Consider the following 14369-nt stretch of genomic DNA (forward strand, 5'->3'; position numbering starts at 1 on the left):
CATACCTATGGTAATGAGTGTTCAGTATTAGGCGTTGGTGGGAATCTATTACAGTAGAACAAATTACACGCATTTGAAACCACAGTCACGGTTTGTGTTGCTTAACAAAAATGATGATGAAAGCAAGTTTCATTTTCAGCATACATCTTCAGGGGTTCCTTCTTTCCACTGTACCAAAAGAAAGACTGGAGAAATAAAAGCAATAAAGGGAGAGGAAAAATAAGAAAGCTATTACATTTCTTAATTGCTGGTTGAAGCCTGATAGCTATTTCTTCTACAAATAATCACCTGATATACGTTAATGTAATAAGATGAACAGCTTAATATATTTTACTCTTCCCTTTTCCCAGGAACTGAAAAAGGATTATATTTTCATTTGGGAAAGAAAATAGGACTTGATGCCAAAACACTCTATAAAAACTACCCCCAGCGATAGAACATCAGTGAAGAGAAATTCAGGTAAATGCTTAATATAGATGAATGGTGTTCTCAGAATTAGTCAGGTGAGTCTCCCTGAAAACAAATGGGCACCATTCATACTAATTACTTAGATTTCCTTTCCTTTTGCATCAGCATTCTCAATGCCACCTAGAAGTATAAGTTACATGTTTTAAAAACCCACAGAAACTGCTGCACTGGCTATTAGTTACATGCTTGTAGCAGTTCTAAAATTATAGAAAAGATTTATGTCTACAAAAGATGATTCTGAATACTGTGAAGCAGAGTGCATATGTACATTTGTTTCACATACCAATTGTCTGCACTTTCCACCCTCACTCAGTAATGTGCTTATTTTCTGAGATAATCTTCTAGAAAACAGGGTTCTAGCAAAATCAGCCATATAATTTGCATTTTCACTTTAAAAATGCAAACACAGGAAAAGCAAACTGGTTCAAAAGATGTGTAAGATGGAGGAAGAGATTTTGTGCGGATGACACACAGCCGGGTTCCCTACTGGCTCAGAGGTGCACATGTGCAGTCATCATGTCCAATGTTCCCTCTAATTTTTTTTCGGTGCGGGCGGAAAAGTATAGTGTCTGAGCGGCCTTTGGGACTGGGCGGCATAGAATAAATAAATAAATAAAAAAGTTGCGCCACATGGCAGGAGGCGGAGAGGAGGAGAGGGGGTGGATCGGGCAAGCGGGCGGGGTCAGCGCCAAGAGGCCAGGGACGCGAGGGGGCTGGAGGCACCATGGGGAGGCAGGGGCGACCGCAGTTCCCTTTCCTTCTACTGCCGGCACCTCCCCCCCTCGCACCCCCCCTGCGGGCTGGCAGGGGGATAGGGAGCGCACACCTATGGAAAAGGGTGCGCGGGGAGGTATTTTGGGGCAAGTGCGTGCACACGGGCGCAACTTACAGGGAACAGTGATCACATCACGATTTTGCTTTGCACAGAGAGTTAAAACAGGGATGTGACCGGTGTCTGAGTGGGTGGGCAGAGCCTCACATCACCATTGCTATAGATAGGGTCGGCAGCATTTTACCTCTGGGTGTTTCCTACTATTACTTGTTTTGGATAAGATACAAATACTTCAGTAATGGGTTGCAAATCCTGTCGATATTGGTTCAGGCACATGCTTGCACATGCGCGAAATGCTTCTGCACATGTGCAGAAGTGCCCAGTGCAGAAGTGCCCAGTGCAGAAGCATCCTGGGCAGGTAGGTGGAGCCTCCCGATGCCATCTCGTACATCTGGGTCATACCAAATAGCAACCCACCGCTGAAATACTTGAAAATTATCAAAGGACAAAAGCAAACTTGGCCAGGATGTTTAGAAAAATAAGAACATTAAAGAACCACGCTGAGTCAAACTTATAGCCTTCCTGTTCCACATTCTATCCTATCCATGTATGGAAATCCTATATACAGAATATGAGAAAAGAAGGCATTCTCAAGACATGATAGCAGTATTCCAGTATTTGAGGGGTTGTCACAAAGAAGAGGAGGTTAAGTTATTTTCCAAGGCCCCAGAAAGCAAAACAAGAAACAATGGATGAAAACTAATCAAGGAAAGATGCAATCTGGAATTAAGGAGAAACTTCCTAGCGGTGAGAACAATTAACTAGTGGAATGGCTTGCCTTCAGAAGTTGTGGGTACTTCATCACTGGAGGTTTTTAAGAAGAGATGGACAGCCACTGGTCTCAAATTGTATATGGTCTCCTGCTTGAGCATGGCATTGGAATAGATATCCTCCAAACCCCTTCCAATTCATTGATTGATTGATTGATTGATTGATTGATTGATTGATTGACTGATTGATCACAAGCCAGGAACAGATTACTCATGCACTAAGCCCAATAGGGCAAGTAATATAGAGCCAACATTATACAGATCTAAAGTGTTAACCTCCATGAATTCTTTAAAACTACTTAACATGATGACTAAAAGAACACCATGGCAGCAAATTCTACTGCATGCTGGTAAGAGTTCAGATCACTATTTATGTCAATCTATAAGGTTCAAGAACATTCCTTTCCTCAAAATTAGAACAGGTTGGTCATTTGTTGACTGGTATAGTTGCTCCATAAGTTCCTATCTGATCATTATTCATGCATGAACTCTGTATGACAGGAAATGAAAACAAAGTCTGGTTCCAAAAATTTCTCATAACAATGTTGGTTGCAAAGTTGGGACTTGCAATCCAACATATCTGAATTTGATGGTCCTAAGATGCTGTGTTTCAAACAAAATCCAGGATACCTCCCTTTATCTTTTATAAACATATACATACATACATACATACATACATACATACATACATACATACATACATACATACATACGTAGATTGTTGTGAGTTAGGGTTTTTCCCCATGTAATATTTTGAGTAATACACAGGGGAAAACCGAACATATAACCAGGAAAATCTACGAAAACATATATATGTACGAAAATATATATATGTGCATATATATATATATTGTACACAAGACAACCTATGAAGAGCATAGTTCTGTCGCTCGCTGTTGTCATGGTAACAGGAATATTGCTATGCCAGTTTCGTTCTGTAATCAGTGATAAAGCACAAATTATTTCTATCCAATATTAATGTATTTTACTATGTTGGCAAATGCCAAAAAGCAGCTTGTGAGCTTTCTATTGTCTTTGATCAAGGATGCAGCAAGCTGAAAAAATCAGAAATACATCATATCAGCCTTCACAAAACATCATGTGTGGAATTTAAAGTGTTTGTCCCAATTTGCTATTTAGTTACAAGTTTATCCCAGATATTTCTCTCAGTAGAAATAATTTCAAGTATTCCTTGTTTTGGAACTACTCTTCCAATGATTCATTAACATGTAAAATCCACACGCAATGTTATTTCTTATTTTTGAATGACATTGATAAGAATTGTTGAATTTAATTATTATGTATGTGAATGCAAATAAATGAATGAGAGAGAAAAGTAATACCACATAAAATAAGTTGCACTTGACCTACACACTAAGTAGAAAGGCCTAAGTGAGGGAGGGAAAAGTTAAGGATGAAACCCCAGAACAAATTCAACAATCTATATCTAAAAAGCAAAATAATCATTCTTACATTCAAAACAGAAAATTGAGATTTTATACAAATGATAAAGGATGTTTTCAATGTGATGTAGTAGGAATCTTTATCAGCTGCTTAAATTTCTGTTTCAGTTAAAAAACAAGCATCGTTTAAATCAAGACAAAGTATAGCTAAGTAGAATCAGCTAAGTAGAAGCTGATGAAAAATAATAGTACTTGCCCAGTAGTTCAGTAGCCAATATAGGAAATATTGTATAGTGGGTTTCAGTAGGCAAGAACAGATCATTTATTGGTCTGCTCTCCCAGTGCTGACCAATAAACAGCATTTATTGACTTAAACTGGAACTGAGGAACAGCAGGCAAATGCCTGTAATTTATACCCTAGATCCACAGGGCCTTAACAAATCATAATCTTTGAAAAAGTCCACCCAAACATGAATGTTTTAAGTTTCCCTCCAAAACAGTTAGAGTTAACAGTTAAATTCATCCAGGGATAGCCCAAGCCTCGGAACCGCAAGAACGCCACTCTGGTACCGAAAATGGAGTGCGTAGCCTAGCTCCATTACCACCGGGCGTGCACACACTGTTCACGCGCAACCAGTGTGATTCCGGTAAAAATTACTGGGTGCTTTGCTTCTGCGCATACGTGGAAACAAATAAATGAGCAATTTTTGCCCAAATCTCACTGCCGGAAGTATGTCCACATGAGATTTTGGCTGCTGCACATGCATAGCAGCCGAATCTCACTGTGGAGCCTAGATCAGCAGCTAGGGCCAGCAGCAACAGTGACCTGCCCGAGCTCCGGCCACATAGCATGCTCTCTGCTCTCCCACACCACCGACATCTCTCAGCACACGCGGCAATGGCCCTCCGAGCAAGTTGTGGTCCACAAGTTGTGAAGACCACGACTTGCTCGGGGCACCATCGCCATGCCAAGAGATGCCTGAGGTGTGGGAGAGCATAGAGCAGGCCACGCAGCCGGAGCTCAGGGTCACTCGGCCTGCTCCCCATGCCATGGCCCATCGATCTGCAGGAGATCACACAAGAGCAAGGTAAGAGCTGGACAGGCCGCTTGCAGTGTGGTGGGCAGCAGTGCGGGGGAGGACAAGCGGACGGGAGCAGACAGAGTGGGAGCCACCATGTGTGGAGCGGTGAGGCAGGCGAGTGGACGGAGTTGCCACTCACGGCGGAGCAGGCAGGCTGCTCATAGCAGAGCTGCCATGAGTGTAGCGGCAAAGCGGACAAGTGGATGGGCTGCTCGCGGCAGAACTGCCATGAGCAGCACTGCAGAGCGATCTCATGGCAATTCTGTTACCTTATTTTGGCCAGTTTCTGTGCCTTTTTGCTTCAGTGCATGTACAGAAGCAAAAGAAAACTCTGGAAATCTTACGCATGTGTGTCCTCATGCAAGATTCAGCTTCTGTGCACGCAGGCTCACCAGGCTCGGCCCATTCCGGTAGCGCCACTGGGTTTATCTAAAGATTAGTTTCATTTAAACGGGGCTTAACACAACTCTATATATTCAATACATAACAGGTAAAATGGACGATAGTTAATTGATTCTAAATTATATCTTATAGAGAAGAGTCAGAAAAAGAAACAGGAATAATGCTTTCCTGGGTGCCCCCTTGTTTAACAAACAAGGGTATCTAACATTAAATGAGAATGTGTATATAACCCTTCGTGAACATGTGGTGGAATATAGTAAACAAGAGAAAGTTGGAATTTCCATTTTCTACCTATATCAAGCTGGCAGGGTCATCATGACCGATTCAAAGAGATAATTGGAAGCAAAACATGACAAGAGGCAGCAGCAGCAGAAGACCATTAGGAACACATGTATTTTCAAGATTATTTTAAAAACAATAGTCCTTAGAACAAAAAGAGATTAGCAACAATGACACATTATTTCCAATGCTCAGTGCTGTAAATTAATTAAATTTTAATTAAGAGATAAAGTTCCTAGCAATTATAAAATGAACTTGATATCTATCATTTTTACTGTTAGGCTAAACAAAGTATCACTTCCTGAAAATATCTTCCGAAAATTTATCCTGGATGAATTTTCAGATTGGCTTTTGAACTTTTCTCCCAAATCAGCCTGCTTTTTGTGCTAGGCTATGAATCCAACGATCTCAAGTTCAGGCTCATAACTGTGGATTATACTTTATACATAAGGGTTGAGAAAAACTGAAACAGAAGCACCAAGCACAGTTTTTATTTCAAATGTACTAGAATACTTGAAAACACCATGACATGACTTTCAATGCTTCTGTAGTATGCCAGCTCAGGTAGTGACCTAAATTGTGTCATTTAGGATTCATGGTAGTCAACCTAAAGCTCATTGTTAGTAGGTTTTGAATATTCTTTCTAATGTATTAACCAGAAATATTGGAAACAAGGAGAAAAAGCTGGAAATATCATTTGAAAGAACAAAAATAATGAAATGTTGTATTTGGAATTCAGGCGAGTAATGAACAGTTATTACTGAAACATAATCTACTAATCAATGGCAATTATTATTTTATTCAGTTAAAACATCTAGGGACTCTATAACCAAACCACAAATTATTAATTTGCTGGAATTTATTGAAACAGAAGAGCTAACTTAGGAAAATAAAAATAAATTGGCACAACACTGACATTACAAAATATTACATAGGGATCTAAGACATCAGGGAAAACCCACCAATTAAATAGATTTCCACTGAACTGTATAGAATTTTTATTGGCATCTATATGGTTGGAAGCTTGTAATCAATCATTTAATTTTTCTACATTTCCCTTATTTTATGACACTTATACAAACAATAATACTAAAGCCTTGAAAATATTGCACTGTTGCACAAGTTATAGATAAATATTCATGCGAAATATAGATAAATGTGTCTTGTAAGTAATATAAACTTAATTGGAAGATTAAACTTATTTGTAAGTAATTAATGATTTTTAAAAATAGCATAGTATTGGGTCATATAGCCTTACTCTGTTCAATATACTACAGAATCTTACTTCAATATATGGAGAATGGAGTTTTATAAATGGGCTCCAGATACCAGTGGTACACCCAACACATCCTTCTTTTCAAGTTTTACCCAGATCACTTCTTGCAGAATGGATTTTTTTATGTGCAATAAAATCTACTCATTATCTAAGCATGCATGTGGACTTGGGATCGTCCAAATGGGGTGGAAATGGGTTGCCACAAAGAAAAAGGAGTCAACCTATTCTCCAAAGCACCTGAGCATAGAACAAGAAGCAATGGGTGGAAACCAATCAAGGAGAGAAGCAACTTAGAACTGAGGATCAATTTCTTGACAGTTAGAACAACTAATCAGTGGAACAGTTTGCCTCCAGAAGTTGTGAATTCTCCAACACCAGAAGTTTTTAAGAAGATATTGGATGACCAATTGTCTGAAGTGGTGTAGGGTTTCCTGCCCACACATGGTGTTGGACTAGAAGACCTCCAAGGTCCCTTCCAACTCTGTTGTTGTTGTTGTTGTTGTTGTTGTTGTTGTTGTTGTTGTTACATTTGTTAAGTGAGTTTTCCCCATTTTATGACTTTTCTTGCTATAGTTGTAAGTGAATCACTGCAGCTGTTAAATTAGTTATCCAGTTGCTCAGTTAAACTGGCTTCCCCTTTGGCTTTGCTTTGTCAGAAGGTTGCAAAAAGGGATCACGTGACTCCAGGATACTGCTGCCCTCATAATTATTGCCAAGTGTTCAAATTTTGATCATGTCACCATGGGGATGCTGCCAAAGTTGTAAGTTTGAAAACCAGTCAACAGTCACTTTTTTCAGTACAGTTGTAACTTTGAATGGGCACCATTAATGAACAGTTGTAAGTCGAGGACTATCTGTATTTGTTCATTTAGATTTTCATTCTACATCTAAGAGAGATTTATTTCAGCAACTGCTCGCTTTTGTACAACCCTTTAATCAGTTTTTTAATAACAGAATCATTTGGGCTTGTGAAAGGAAGCAGAGTAAAAAGCAATTGAAAAGTACTGTTCCTTCACTGCTAAACAGCCTTGGATTTTGTCCCCAGAGTAGATATAGCCTCCCTAAACCACAATAGCTATCCTCACTTAGGCATTAATCACCGCAAAGAGTAATCGTTCCCTAACCCATACAGTGATGAATGGGCAGCAATAGTAATCCCCAGTTGCTACTCTGCAGAGTTTGAAAGGTTGAAAATTATGTAAAAAGATTCCGAACTCTGTCCATCCACTTACCAGGCTATCTATCTGCAGGATAACTATCTGAACACTGAACAGAATTGGACCAACTTTAATGGGAGAAATCAGTAAAAGAATGATAGCATCCAAAAAATGGGCTATATTTGATTGGCGATATAAAGAGAAAAAAACAAAACAAAAAATATTTTCCTCCTGAATCTCAGTATTTTTAAAAAAAAAGGATGATAGCTCAGAATGCTCTCAATCACTCCATGCTAAGCACTTCCCCTCCTCCATCCTGGCCCTTGTTACCAATGTATCTGCAGCCTGATCTATGTTTTCCAGCAGCAAAGGGCCGCTTGTCTTACTCCTACCTGTTCAGATGGGCTCTATGGTATGAGCCTCCCAAAAATTCAAGGGTAAAAAATTCAGACACACACACACTTGAAAATTCAAAAACAATGTTTTTTATCACAAAATTCAAAAGAAACAAAGCACCCTTTTTGTATTGCAAGGAGCACTCTTCCCAAAACAAACTTGTAGGCTGTAAAAATCCCTTAAGCAGTCCTTAAGTACTTAGCTAGCAGCTGTGAAGAAACGTCACAGCCCTCCTTCTTCCACGAGTTGAAACACACACGCTTTGCTCTGCCTTGGTTTCAAAGTCTTGAAAAATCAACAGAGTCCTGAAACAGCAAGTCACGGTCCAAACCAGTACGATCAGATAATCTCCACACTGCGAGGCCACCACACTGCCAATTTAACAGCAGCCCTAATTATTTGAACCCCACCCAACCACAGGTGGACTCAATTATCTCCTATAATATTTTTGAAGCTGTTCACTCCTATGCATAGCTCTACGCATGTGTGGGTCTATCATTATTTCCTCATCCGAATCTAAGGAAGATAAGGATGATTGACTTCTTCCCGGGCTGTCTTCCAAGCCCCACTCCTCCATCTCACCGTCACTTCCTTCTGCAGAGGACAATTTACCGTCTGACTCTGTCGGCAGCAAAACAGGCCGATGACATGTTGATGTTTCCCTCGCATCCACCTCCTCAGTACTTGAGGCAGGAGCTGGGCCAGAGCTAACCACAACACCTACTGGTGCACCCTCCCTAGACTGTTGCAGGTGTGCACGTGCCCAATGGGTGCATCGGTGCCAGATTTGGCTCCTGCACATGAGCGGAAGCAAAAATATCGGTAAAGATTGCCAAAATCTCATTCATGCCAGCATCCTCACGCAAAATTTCACTTGCTGCGCATGCTCAGAAGCCAAATCTCGTGTGGAGGTATGTTGGGGCGTGCAGCGGTGCACACATCCCATAATTTCCTACCAGGACCGAGCACCTGAGTACACCACCTGCTGCCCAACACTGATTTCCAGTGAACCTAACATCAGGGTTCTATACTTCGCAACATACCCAGAGGCAACACATATGTATTCATTATGATTCAGAGGTGGGCTGCTACTGTTTCCCACTCTCTCTCTCAAATTAAATGTTAATTTTCTTAGCAATTCTTAGCAAAACCCATTGTTGGAAGAAATCTTTTCCCACTCTATAGAGCTAATCCTGCAAGGGAGGCAGGAAAGAAACATTCTGGTATGCCTGTATTTCTAGCCAAATCCTTATCTTAATTGCCCTGAAGCTTTAAGCGTTTTCAGAAACTGCCTCTGGGTTAAGCTTGTTACATTATAAGTCTTAATGGTTCAAACTTTTTGTCTGTAGACTGAGCTTTTCCAGAGTTTCTCCCCTCTCCCCCCCCCCCCGAAATTTTTATGGTACTTTTTTTCCTGGGGTTTGACTCTGGGCCGTGGACCAGAGGTTGGGGACCCATGTCCTATCCCTATCCATCAGGAAACTGGTCAGGAATTGTCAATGAAGAAAGTGTCCCTTCATCCTAGTTTAGCCGTTTACTGTTTTTATATTATTTATTTATTTATTTATTTATTTATTTATTACATTTGTATGCCGCCCCTCTTCGTAGACTCGGGGCGGCTCACAACAGTAATAGAAAAAACAATGTAGAATACAAATCTAATAATTAAAACTAAAAACCCATAATTTAAAAAAACATGCACACAACATACCATACATAAACAATATAGGCCTGGGGAAGTTATATCAGTTCCCCCATACCTGACAATAGAGGTGGATTTTAAGGAGTTTACGAAAGGCAAGGAGGGTGGGGGCAGTTCTAATCTCAGGGGGGAGCTGGTTCCAGAGGGTCAGGGCCACCACAGAGAAGGCTCTTCCCCTGGGACCCGCCAAACGACATTGATGGGACCTGGACAAGGCCAACTCTGTGGGACCTAATCAGTCGCTTTTGAATAAAAGTTATTACTTGCTGGTATGTGCTATCCTAACTTTCAAAATCTACAAAACAGTGAAAAGGACTGTCCTGCCTCATTGGGTTGATATACTTGGCAGTTCAGGAAACGATAACTATGGAACATTCCAGCAAACAAACAGTTACTGTACTTTCTTTCCATGGTGAAATTTAATTATATAAAGAAGGAAGAAAAATCTAAAACACCATGCTAGCGTTTATAAAGTGGCAAGGGTACTTATAGCCCAAATCTAAAAATTACATGACAGATGCTTGCTCTCCACTCTTAATTCAAGCTAGGTTTTGCACATTTTATGCAACTTCCCTTAATACCTCTCTCACAAAGCTCGGTCATAAATAATGCATTTAAAGCAGAAATGCCATGGAAAGATGCGAGTAGAGTACTGAAGATTTGGAAAATAGTTGTCTCTAGCAGGTAATCGTTTACCAGGAGCCCAGAGGGAACAGTTTTCTGCCAGGGAAGTGAAAAAGAGTGTGACTTGAATAATTGATTCAGACAGTTCAGCAGAAAGGCCCTAGTGTCTTTGCGATTTGCCTATCCAAAAAATGCTTTGTAATATCAAGTTTGCATTTCTACTTTCACACCTATTTTCTCCCTGATTCTTTTACCCTTCTTTGTTATTACTGACAGGACATCTCATCTGACCTTACTGTGAAGGTCAACACATACTTGCAGAAACTCTGAAAGCCAAGCACTGTGCTCTTTATCAAACATTAGCATTGTTGTTGTTGAAAGAGCTTAAGAGATCAAGCGACATTAATCATTAGCAGAATCATTTCTCCGTGGGGATGCATTGTAATTGGAACGGTGTCAGCTGCCAAAACAACTGTGTAACAACATATGGCCTAACTTCACTGACATGTGTTGTTGCTAAGGCTCTTTTGGTTGACAAGGTTAGCCAGCAGGTTCTGCCTTTGACAACATCTGACCAGAAGCTCTACCTTCCTTCTGTTGCTCTTCTGCTAGCAGCTTTTAATTCCTGTCTTTCCTATAGGTACTGCCAAGAACAAGAAAATCTAACAGAAACTAAAGCCAGCTGAATTGTAGCTCTGATTTGATTCAGGTTTTGGATAAAGGAGTGAGATAGCGGGATTTTGTGCCAGCAGCAGAGGCTTCCAGCTTTGCAAATATAATCATCTTTTGGAGAAACACATGACTAGGTTAACGAAACAAGATTTCACACCAGCCAAGTGAAGATAAGACGAAGCTGAGCACTTGATTTTGGCAAAAATACCAAGTGGCAACTCAAAGGATTAAGAAATAGCAATGGATTCATGCTTTGGAGGCAAGCAACTCAAGATTGCTGAGAGAAGGAGGGAAAAGGTTAAACCTCTCCTCCCAGCAATCTTGACTTCAGTTGCTTATGTACAGAGCGTGAATCCATCGCTACTTCTTAATTCTTCGAGCTGCCGCTTGGTATTACATCTCTCCCCTAGAAATCACTATCTGAATTTTCTGCTACAAGAAACAAAATACCACTCATTGCTCCTACTCCTGTTCAGTCACAACTGTTTCATCCTGTAAAGATTCTGGACACTGACACCTTCAAAACATCACTCTAAGACTACATCACCAGGCCCAGAGTAGTGTAAATGGTAGAAAGGAATCTATTACAATCCCCAATGATCTTCTTAACAACAAGTCCAAGCAATGAGCTGCATATTGCATGCAATTGGCTTTGGGATAGATTTTGGGCTGAAAAAGCAGAGGAAAACTAGAATACAGTAAGAAACTATAGGAATTTGTATAGGATATAGCATATTATTATTATTAACTATTTGTATAGGGTACAGGACGATATAAAATAGACATATCCAACCGGTGGCCCAAGGGCTGCATGTAGATCTGGATAGCTGTTAAAAATAATAACAAATATTTTAAAATAAAAGAATTAAGTTCTTAAGTAGAGGTACCACTGTCACTCTGTGTGTGTGTGTGTGTGTGTGTGTGTGTGTGTGTGTGTATGCAGGTTCAAGTCCCAGTGGGTATGACTAGCTGATGAGGCCAAAATAAGGCCGAAATAGATCTATCCTAGTCTCCCTTAATTTTCAAATTCAGCAAAAAAAAACCATGTGACACATACAGATAGAATTGTCGGCTATCAATAAAATTTTGATCTTTCCCCCAACTAACTTCAGATTGTGTCCCCTTATTCTTGTGTTCATTTTCCTATTAAAAACACTTCCCTCCTGAACCTTATTTAACCTTTTGACGTATTTAAATGTTTCAATCATGTCGCCCCTTTTCCTTCTGTCCTCCAGACTATACAGATTGAGTTCATTAAGTCTTTCCTGATACATTTTATGCTTAAGACCTTCCACCATTCTTTTAGCCCGTCTTTGGACCCGTTCAATTTTGTCAATATCTTTTTGTAGGTGAGGTCTCCAGAATTGAACACAGTACAGTGATCTCCCGCGTTTCGCGATCCCGATCATTGTGAAAGGCTATATGGCGATTTTTCAACCTGGAAGTAAAAACACCATCTGCGCATGCGCGCCCTTTTTTCTATGGCCACGCATGCGTAGATGGCGCCGGGCAGATCAGCTGCTGGGCGGCTTCCCTGGGTCTTCCCTCTCTTGCTGGCGGGAGGGCGAGCGGCGGGCATCAGCGAGGAGTTTGCGTGGGCGGCAGGGAAACCCCAGCGCCGCTTCCCAGCTGAGTCCTGAAGCCAAACGCGGAAGTTCGCTTCAGGACTCAGCTGGGAAGCGGCGCGAGCGAATGGCGTGGGCGGGCGAAGGGCGGGCGCGCGGGCAGGCAGGCGGTGGACAAGCGGCGGGCAGACAAGCGGCGGGTGCGGCAGCAGCTAGTAGTTTGCGTGGGCGGTGGGGAAACCCCAGCGCCGCTTCCCAGCTGAGTCCTGAAGCCAAACGCGGAAGTTCGCTTCAGGACTCAGCTAGGAAGCGGCGCGAGCGAACGGCGTGGGCGGGCGAAGGGCGGGTGCGCGGGCAGGCAGGCGGCGGACAAGCGGCGGGCGGACAAGCGGCGGGCGCGGCAGCAGTGAGGAGTTTGCGTGGGCGGCGGGGAAACCCCAATCTTCGGCTCCTCGCTGCTGCGGCGGAAGTAAAAACACCATCTGCGCATGCGCAGATGGTGTTTTTACTTCCGCACCGCTACTTCACGAAAAACCGATCATTGCGAGGGGTCCTGGAACGGAACCCTCACGATAATCGGGGGACCACTGTATTCCAAATGTGGTCTCACCAGCGCTCTATATAGCGAGATCACAATCTTCCTCTTCCTGCTTGTTATACCTCTAGCTATGCAGCCAAGCATCCTACTTGCTTTTCCTACCGCCCGACCACACTGCTCACCCATTTTGAGACTGTCAGAAATCACTATCCCTAAATCCTTCTCTTCTGAAGTTTATGCTAACATAGAACTGCCAATACAATACTCAGATTGAGGATTCCTTTTCCCCAAGTGCATTATTTTACATTTGGAAAAATTAAACTGTAGTTTCCATTGCTGTGACCATTTATCTAGTAAAGCTAAATCATTTACCATATTACAGACGCCTCCTGGAATATCAACCCTATTGCACACTTTAGAGTCATCGGCAAATAGGCAAACCTTCCCTACCAAACCTTCTCCTATGTCAGTCACAAACATATTAAAAAGAATAGGACCCAGAACAGACCCTTGTGGCACACCACTTGTAATCTGTCTCTGCTCAGAATACTCGCCATTAACAATAATTCTCTGATGTCTACGCTTCAGCCAGCTGCAAATCCACTGAACTATCCAGGGATTAAGTCCAATATTCACTAATTTATCTATCAGCTCTTTATGTGGAACCGTATCAAAGGCTTTGCTGAAGTCCATATAGGCAATATCCCTTCAGATCTGATCCCTTCAGCTTTGTACCAATAAATGTCATATTATAATATATAATAAATATTAGTAGCTCAGGTTGGTAGTTAGGCTGTTGATCTGAGCTCCAAACATCACAATTTGGTTGCAAATGTTTGCAACCAAATTGCTAAGCTCAAACCAACAGCCGAAGTTGGTTATTTATATGCATTTAACTACTGTATTTAAGTCTATATATTGGATGTGGCAATACTCAGAGGCAGCACAATAGAAGAGAAAGATTTGGAGAAGATAACAAAATAAAAAGACATACAGATAGAAATTGAAGTAAGATAAAGTGATAAATAATAATAAGTCATCCAGAGTCATCTTGCAGAGGAGATAGATGGCATAAAATTAAATAAATGAATCTAAATAAAAATAAAACTAATTATAAGTTAAAAGTATTGAGGATGTAGAAAATTGCCTAAGAAAAAACAAGGCAGGAATCTAAGATTTAAGTCAGATATCTTTATTTTGTGG

General features: G+C 41.2%; 1 protein-coding gene across 1 annotated transcript in view; it reads left to right on the forward strand.

Moving 5' to 3' along the window:
* The first annotated feature begins 377 nt into the window (after positions 1 to 377).
* The window catches only part of ATP10B (ATPase phospholipid transporting 10B (putative)), a 120994-nt gene continuing 107002 nt past the window's right edge, over positions 378 to 14369 (forward strand). The window contains 1 exon segment of the mRNA XM_070739482.1: positions 378 to 459. The gene's annotated coding sequence lies outside the window, so the exon portion shown is untranslated.

Source organism: Erythrolamprus reginae, chromosome 2, assembly GCF_031021105.1.
Source record: "Erythrolamprus reginae isolate rEryReg1 chromosome 2, rEryReg1.hap1, whole genome shotgun sequence".
In the NCBI taxonomy this organism is placed as follows: domain Eukaryota; kingdom Metazoa; phylum Chordata; class Lepidosauria; order Squamata; family Dipsadidae; genus Erythrolamprus; species Erythrolamprus reginae.